Genomic DNA, 9,577 nt, shown 5'->3' with positions numbered 1-9,577 from the left:
AACCGCCATTGGTTACTTTGGGGAAGGAAGGAGAGAGAGAAAGGAACAGATCCATCTCTGTTTAAACCACAATTTATCCATCATTTACTCCTCAATTTAATACTCATCAACTTTACAAATCTGGAAGGAGACTTCAGCCTCTAATCCTTTAAATTAAAAAATGAAGAAATTGAATCTCAAGAGATTTTAAATGACTTGTTCAAAATCATTCAATTTAGTTGACCAGCTTGATTCTCTACTATACCATGCTGATTGTTTATGATTTTGATCCTAAAATATCATGTTTAGTCACATGGTGTAGTACCCAAGTCACAATGAGGGATTAATTTAATTTAAACATACATTTATATCTATATCTAGATATTTATATATGTTATATGCATATAGCATGACAAGTTTCATGTTTGTCTTGCCACTGTCTTTTAGAGTGAATTAAATATTTACAATAGGAAAAAGGGCCTTACATATTTTCAAAGGACTGAACACACATGAAAATTCTTCAGAGGTGGGAGGAATTTTTCCACTATTCTAACTCACTTTTGATTACAGAAATGCAAATTAAAACAGTTGAGATATATCTATCAGCTTAGCTAATATGACAGAAAAAAGAGAGTGATAAATGTTGGCAAGTATGTGAGAAAATCGGAATACACTGTTGGTGGAGTTATGAACTGATCCAGTCATTCTAGAGAGCAACTTGGAACTTAGCCCAAAGGGCAACCAAATGGCATACCCTTTGATTCAACAATACCATTGCTACTAGATCCATATCCAAAAGAGATCATTTAAAAGAAAGAAAAGGACTTGTACAAAAATATTCATAGAAGCTCTTAGTGGCAAAAAATTAAAAAGTGAGAGAACACCTATCAATTGGAGAATGACTAAACAAGAAATGGAATACTATTGTGCAATAGAAAATATTAAACAGGCAGATTTCAGAAAAAAAACTGGAAAGATTTGTACAAAACAATGCAAAAATAAGCTGAACCAGGAAAACATTGTAAAAAGTGTTAGCCACCTTGTGTGATGATCAACTAGAACTAACTCAGTTCTTCTCAGCAACACCATAATCCCAGACAAGTACAAAGAACTCACAAAGGAAAATGCTATCCATATCCATATAAAGAACTGATAGACTCTGAATGTGGATTGAAGCAAATTTTCTTCACTTACCTTATTCTTTCTCACGATTTTTTCCCCCTTCTGATTTGTTTCTTCTTTCACAACTGTGACTAATATGGAGATTTGTTTTGCATGATATCACATGTATGAACTAGATCAAACTGCTCACCATTTTCCGAAGAGAGGAAAAAAAGAGAGGAAGGAAAGAGAGGAAGGGAGAATTTGGAACTCAAAATCTTGTACAAATTGAATGCTAAAATTTTCTTGACAGGTAATGGGGAATCGTATGTTATTTAATAAAAAAGAAAAAAAGATATTAAAAGAAAAATCTTACTTCTCTTGTTTCTCAAACTCTTCTGCTCTTGTAATATTGCCATCTCTGGCTGCTTTGCCTGGCTGACTTTTTTTCCCTCTCCTTAACATATATGGCATCAACTTAGACCCTGGAGGCAGAGGTGACTGAAAGCTTAGCTCATGATGAGTTAATGAAAATAACCAGGATGCGTGACCACCTGCTCCTACTTCTTTACCCCACCCCACCCCCACCTATGTAGGGATTCATTGTGATGTACACCATGATGTGCCAGGTCTTCTTCAAGTGCCAGAATGTCTACCATCTGGAATACCTCCTCCCTGGGTCTCGGGGATAACAAGTCTAGTTCAGAGTTATTGGGAGATAGGACAAGGCTTCATATGTAGACAGCCATCTATTTTATATGATTTTAGAGATGTCATAAAAGATCTTTGCTCCTTCTTATTACTCAAACTGATGTTTGAAATTCTTTTAACAGAAAATCTCAGGGGAAGGCAACAAGTAGTGGTTTTAGATGTGAGAATGTGATCTCAGACAAGCTAATATAATGATAATCTGTATTAACAGAAACTGCATCAAGGCAGGAAAGGCCCTCAGGCTACTTAGTCTGAATCATTCTGGAAAAAGAATTCCCTTTATACCAGAACCTCCAAGTACTCATCCAGTTTTGCTTGATTACTTCCAGGGAAGGAAGCCCATTCTCTTGGATAATTCTGATCATTAGTAAGTTTTCTTTTTTGTTTACATCAAACCTATTGTTGCCTTTCTGTATCTTAATATCATATCCTTTGAGGTGGAAGAAACCTTAGAGGTAATTTCATTTAATTTCTCCTTTAAAAAAAAATTATAGCTTTTTGTTTTCTAAATATATTCTAATTTTCCTTTCCTTTCCTCCACCTCTTCCCCAAGTCAGCAAGTGATATGTGTTAATATATGTTAAACATGCGCAATTCCTCTATACATATTTCTACAAATATGTTGCACAGGAAAAGTCAGATCAAAAAGGGAAAAATGAAAAAACAAAACAACATGTAAGCAAACAACAAAAAGAGTGAAAATACTCTGTTGTGGTCCACATTCAGTCCCAACAGCCTTCTCTCTGGGTGCAGATGGCTTTCTTCATCGTAAGACTATTGGAACTGGTCTGAGTCACATCATTGTTGAAGAGAGCCATGCCCATCAGAATTGATCATCTTATAATTTTGCTGTTGCCATGTATAATGATCTCCTGGTTCTGTTCATTTCACTCAGCATCAGTTCATGTAAGTCTCTCCTGGCCTTTCTGAAAACCTCCTGCTAATCATTTCTTACAGAACAATAATATTCCATAGCATTCATATACCACAACTTATTCAGCCATTCTCCAACTGATGGGGCATCCACTCAGTTTCCAGTTTCTAGCCACTCACTACAAAGAGGGCTGCCACAAACATTTTTGCACATACAGGCCCCTTTCCCGCCTTTAAGATCTCTTTAGGACATAAGCCCAGTAGAAACACTGCTGGACCAAAGATATGCACAGTTTGATATGCTTTGGACATAGTTCCAAACTGTTCTCCAAAATGGCTGGATCCATTCACAACTCCACCATCATTCACTTAAAACTTCCTAGCTATGTGTGCCTGGGAAAGTCACTTAATCCCAATTTCCCTGAAAGAAAAGAGAAAACAAAACAAAACAAAACAAAGCAAAACAAAACAAAACAAAACAAAACAAAACAAAACAAAACAAAAAATTGGCCAGAAGAGCCAAGGCCAGATGGTGGCACATGCTTGTAACACTTGCTCTGAGGAAACCTGAGGCTGGTGGATCACTTGTGCTTGGCAGTTCTGGATTGCAATAAGCTTAAAGACATCTTCAGTAAGATTTGGAACCAACATGGCAGAAATCTACTGGGCTGCCTGAGGAGGGACAGAGTGACCTAGATCAGAAGAAGAGCAAGCCAAAGTTCCTTTACTGATCAGTTAGTGGGTTTGTAGGCATTAATGCTGCTGCACTTCCAGCCTAAGGTGATATAAAGAGATCCAATTCTCTATCACCACCCTTTTTTACTCACCCCAATCTCCCCACCTCAAAAAAAGAGCCTAGGAGAAATTAGCCATGGAAGACCTGTTGTGATCTTGAACTGGAACCCTTATGTGACCAGGCTTTAGACCATGATTAACAACACTAGCATGGATTGAAGCTGACTTTAAGTGATCTCTATCTCTATAGTTATTGATACACTTATTCCTTTCTGATTCTTTACCCTTAACTTTTTTTCCATAACAAAAACCTTCCTTCTTTAACATTCCTTCCTAAGCCTTGATTTTCCAGTCTAGGTGCCAGCTCTACACATAGGATATTAGATCCCAGATTCTTTTTTTATGGGCATTCTTTGCTTTGTTGCTTGCGAACCAGATACCTCTATTGGGGATGAATTATCCCTAATATTTCTCTCCTATTGCCAAATACCTTTCCCCCTACTCTTTCTATTATATCATTTATAGGATGGAGATGAAAAATTTAGTAGGGCCTAAGATTCTTAGAGCTGCTCAGGCTTCTTCTGTAGGACAGCTGAAGCTGGGTCACACCAAAACTAACCCGGTTTCCTGCAGGTTCAGACTGATTTTTATTTAATCTGCTTCTAGATCAGTTACCCCCCCAGGCTAGGGTTAAGTGACTTGTCCAGGGTCACACAGCTAGGAAGTGTTAAGTATCTGAGACCACATTTGAACTCAGGTCCTCCTGAATTCAAGGGTGATGCTCTATCCACTGCGCCACCTAGCTGGCCCCTAGATCAGTTTTTGAAGGTGAGGGAGGTGGAGTCAAGATGATAGAGTTGTAGAAAGAAGAATAGCTGTGGTCCCTCAATACAACTCCTCCACAAAGATCTAGAAAAATAACAGACTGAGTCCTGATGGGAAGATCTCAGAAAAAAATCACATTGGGTCATATTTCTAAGCCAAGTCAGCAAAGGGAGACAGATAAAGGGATCTGTGGTTACTAAGGATGGGGTCTGGCCTGGTATATGCAATAAGAGCATTCCATCACACAGTAATACAAGGCACTGAGGATGTGCACCAGAGCAAGAGGAGGTCCCAGACCAAATCCCCACCTTAAACAGAAAGTTGCAATAGGGGCCAATTTGCAGCTCTGTTGCTCACTTCCAGGGCACAAGTCCAGGATAGATTGCACTCCAGGCTAAGGGTAAATCATGGGCCCTGGCTATGTGACTGAGCAAGGAACAAGTACAAAAGCTGTGTAACCCTGATCTCAAGAGCTAAATGGGATTTTGTCACCAGCTTTCTTGTTAGTCTAAGGCCTACAGAGGGATAACTAGGACAGGAATCTCAGACCAAAGGGGAACTTGTATGTAGAAGACCCAAAATGACTACTCAGAGATCATTCAGTAGAAAGCAGAAAGGTTGTTTATTAAACTTCTGGATGATAAGCTGTCCCATCACGAGATAAGGGAAAGAGAAAGCTTGTGACAGGAGGGCTTAAGAAGTAATAAAGATACACAGCTTTTATATAAGAGATTACATCACAAGTAAGAGAGCATTGAGAAAGGGGGAGCGGGGGGGGGTGGTGGTGGAGGCATCTAATTGGTTATTGCTATACGGAGAGATTGGAATGCAAGGTTTCTGTTTCCCTGAAATCACCTGATTTTTAGGAAACAGAAAATCAGTCCTTCAGGCTTCAGATATAGCTGGCCAAGGCTCAAGTAAATATGGGCCTGCACATAATCAAGCAGACAGTGGTCAAGCTAATAGAATAAATATCGATAAATGCCAAATACTGATAAATGTCATCAGCTCAGGTTAAGTAAATATGTTTATAGCTGGCCAAGGCTCAAATACATATGGGCCTGCACATATTATATAGGTAATAGGGGAAACACAGAAATAATGAAAATAAAATACAGAAAAAGAATTCACACATTCCTGTAAGTTCTTAACCTTACCTCTCTACCCACACATTGTAGTTCTCTTACTCTGAGCCTATAGAGCTTTTCAGCTGTCTGATAGTGAGTGAAACCAGTGACAGAGTACTAGAACTTCTAACCTAGTACAAGACAACAGGGGTGTTGCCACAGCCCCAAACACAGATCAGAAACTTGCAGGACTGAGTCCTGGAGGACAGTAATCAGGCTTTTCCCTGAATTAGAGCACGTTGGGAACAGTAAAAGAGTACAGGCTAAACTACTATGAGAACTTGGAAAAAGAAAAAATTTGATACCCTATAAAAGCAACAAAAGGCCCCAAGAAAGCAAAAGCTCATCCAAATATTTCTTCCAGAAATACTCATTTATCTATAGGATGAAAGAAAAAGCAAATAAAGAAGGAATCTGACCATAAAGAGGGTGACGGGAAAGCTCAAGACACAAGCCTAGAATGAAAACATATATAAGGTAAACCTCAAAGATAAACAGCTACAGTATATGTTTAACCAGAGTTCCTGAAAAAGATGAAGCAAAGTCAAAGGGTATATTCTCCATAAATCCAGTTGAGGAAGAAATTGTGAGAATAAATATAGATCAGGATGACAGGGAGAAATTTTCCAAAGGATTATGACTTTAGCAAAATTCTGGATCACCAATTACTTTTCCTGGAAGAGAAACTCTATAAAAGCATTAAATGTAGGGAACTTTTGGGTGGAATTCATCATCTTATTCTTCATTGGAGGACCTATAAAGCAAAGAAAACATATACATGTAATAAATGTGGGAAAAGATTTGATTATGACTCAAATGGTGTTTAGCATCAGAGATTCTAATCTTAGAGAATCCAAAAGAAATCTCATAAATGTAGAGAAAGTTTTAGTGAATATTCTATCCTCTTTATTTATTTGAGAATACTGGAAAGAAGACTGAAAATGCTTTAATCAAAGCTCACATCCATTAGTGAATCCAGACTAATGAGAAGTCTCCTAAGTGTGGGGAATGTGAAGAAAGTTTTAAAATCAAGCCTTGTTTTAATGCTTATAAGAAAATTCATCCTGATGAAAAGCATTGTTAGTGTAGAAATGTGGGGAAAGCTTCAGCAAGACTTCAAGGTCTTGCTTTCTTTTTTTGCTGAGCCAATTGGGGTTTAGTGACTTGCCCAGGGTCACACAGCTAGGAAGTGTTAAGTTCCTGAGATCAAATTTGAACTCAGATCCTCCAGACTTCAGGGCTGGTGCTATACCCACTGTACCACCTAGCTGCCCCTTAAACAAAGATTTAAAAAGATAGTTGCCCCTCAACAGGCTTTTTAGGATCTAGAGAGGAAAGAAGCATTTAAATCCATCTTTAGGGGTACTCTCAATTTGATCTATAGCACTACCAGCTAAAGTACTATATTTATGTCAGTATTAGGTTCACACTATAAATAAAGGTGTCTTTCATCTGGAAATATAAATTTTTAATAGCTTTTTATTTACAAGATATATGCAAGGGTAATTTTTCATCATTGACAATTGCAAAACCTTTTGTCCCAACTTTTCCCCTCCTTCCCCCACCACTTTCCCCAGATGATAGGTTGACCAATACATGTTAAATGTGTTAGAGTATAAGTTAAATACAATATACGTATACATGTCCATACAGTTGTTTTGCTGTACAAAAAGAATCAGACTTTGAAATAGTGTACAATTAGCCTGTGAATGAAATAAAAAATGCAGACAGACAAAAATAGAGGGATTGGGAATTCTATGTAGTGGTTTATAGTTATCTTTCAGAGTTCTTTGGAAGTAGAAATTGTTTAAAGTGCCCATTGAAATTACATCTGAGAATGAATGAATTGACCCATGTTCCTTCATTATTGATGTAAAAAATGCTGAAAAGTTGGGTTTCCACAGTGTTATAAGCTTTGAAGTAGTGTGGGATTGAGATAGTAAGGTACCACTAACCAAGAAGTTTTCAAAATATGAGATTAAGGAAGATTAGGATTCACAGAACAATTAAGTAAGTGATCAGTAGAAGCCTTGAGTAAATAAGAAATTGGGGGGCTAGGAAGGCACAGGTGGGTTCAGGCAATCAAAAAGTCTTATGGTTTTCAGAAAACCATAAATTTAAGATAATAGCCCATCCAGCCCAAAGTAGTTGCCTTGTCAATGATCTGACTTGACCCAATCACTACTGCAGCTTAATAGGCTAATTGAATATTAAACAACACATCCCAGAGGAGGAGTTGTCTGCCATTTTTGAATATGGGATGTATGATGAGGGGGGACATGTTTTATACATATTAAAGGGAAACATGTAGTGGGCGTATCAGAAAGTATAACCCAGTAAAATGGACCAATCCCTTCTCTGAAGGGAGGGGCTATGTTACACCAGAAAGAATAAAGGTTCCCCCATTTTTGTACTGAGGTCCGCTTCTGGCCAGAAATGTTAAGACAATTCCTTAAGATTCTTCTTTAATACATTTTTCTTGATATCTGATTTTCAGTATCAAGAGTATTACTTTTAATATTAATATTAAGTAAATTAATCTTTGATTCTGTATACTAGTTTATTAAAGTATGGGGCTGAGTAGATTCTGGCCTCATATAGCTGACATTCTAGGTCCAAGAACATAGAATATAAAACTCTTCTCTGTGGTAACTTGTAAATAACACAGAAAGAGAATTTATTGTCTTTATTAAAAAGGCTTAGTATCCTGCCACCTTTCTACATTGTCACCCGATATGATGAACTTGCAAAACAGAATTATTATCTGGCACTGATGCAGGTTTTCCTGTACTCCAGAACTGCAAGTATTGCTCTGTCATCAGACTGTCCCCTTGGATAGTTGAATACTGGTAGTTGGTATCATTAGTCACTCCCTCCTTCCCATTCCCTACATCTCCCAGGTCAGAATTAGATGTATATTCATTCTCTCATCCTGCTCCATGAAGCTCTTTATCATTGTCACAATGCCCTATTCAAGGACAGGTAGGTAGTACAGTGGATAGCATATTGGACCTGGAATCAGAAGATTCATCTTTTTGAGTTCAAATTTGGCCTCAGACACTTCCTATCTGTGGAATGTACCTTAACCCTGTTTGACTCAGGTTTTCAGCTGTTTAAAAAAAAAAAAAAAAAAAAAAAAGCTGGAGAAGGAAATGGTAAATCACTCCAATATCTTTACCAAGAAAACTCCAAATGGGGTCAGGAAGAGTTGGACACAACTGAATAACAACAAAAAGTTTATAATTAACAGAAATATAGATTTAGAGATGGAAAGATCTCAGAAATAATCTAGTAGAGTTCATTTAGGAAGTCTGGCATGTGTGTGTGTGTGTGTGTGTGTGTGTGTGTGTGTGTGTGTGTATGTGTATTTGTGTGTATGTATGTATGTATAATCCAGCATAAATAGGAAGAATGGAGAATAAAAATTTGGACTGTAGTATTTTTTAAAGGAATTTTTTAAGGAAAAAAGTTTTAATTCTACCAAAAAGATAAGATAGCACTAGGTAAACAAGTTTTTTTTTAAAAAAACTTTTTTTTTTTTTTTTTTTTTTTTAAAGCAAATTGATCCAGTAGAAAGACACTCAGACTTAAAGTCACAAGGATCTCAGTTCAAACCTCAGGCAAAACACTGAATCTGCCAAAAAAGATTTTAAGGTCTCTTCATCTTTGAACAAGGTGTTGAAGATTAGCTAATCTTTTCATATACAAACCAGGTTTTTACTATTTCTACTTTGGTATGAATGTGTAATATGATTTTGGGGGGGATGGTCTGTATATGAAATTTTATCAGTGTGTATCAGAGTTGGAGCTTAAATTCATTCTTCACCATTTTTGTTGCCTTTTCCTTACACTGTATCTCTTTAATATTATGTGGAAAAAAATTTTTTTCTAAAATCTATGTAGTTTCAAGTTCAATAAATCTTCTCTCTTGTACTTTCAAAATAATCTTGCTAAATTTCTTTCTTCCACTTTTTTTTTTCTGCTTTTGTTCTTCATCTCATTTGGACATTTTTTTGTGATTAAAGGGTTTAAGTTTGATTCTGACCTCAGTCAACTGATTCCAAATCTGAAACTTGATAGAAAAGGCCAAGTTGAGCATAAGCAGCACTTTAAGTAAACACGACTTTTCCCTCAATGTTTATCAAACTGACAAAAGGGATGATAAAAATAGTAATTATTGTAGGGACTCTGAGAAAAGAAAGACATTAATGCATTGTTCATAGGTT

General features: G+C 36.9%; 1 protein-coding gene across 1 annotated transcript in view; it reads left to right on the top strand.

Moving 5' to 3' along the window:
• Positions 1 to 2,093: 2,093 nt before the first annotated feature.
• The window catches only part of ZSCAN32 (zinc finger and SCAN domain containing 32), a 32,076-nt gene continuing 24,592 nt past the window's right edge, over positions 2,094 to 9,577 (top strand). The window contains exon 1 of the mRNA XM_074279924.1: positions 2,094 to 2,158. The gene's annotated coding sequence lies outside the window, so the exon portion shown is untranslated. The remainder of the gene's footprint in view (positions 2,159 to 9,577) is intronic.

This window comes from Sminthopsis crassicaudata, chromosome 1 (assembly GCF_048593235.1).
Source record: "Sminthopsis crassicaudata isolate SCR6 chromosome 1, ASM4859323v1, whole genome shotgun sequence".
NCBI lineage: Eukaryota > Metazoa > Chordata > Mammalia > Dasyuromorphia > Dasyuridae > Sminthopsis > Sminthopsis crassicaudata.
This window is presented reverse-complemented; position numbering and strand designations above follow the sequence as displayed.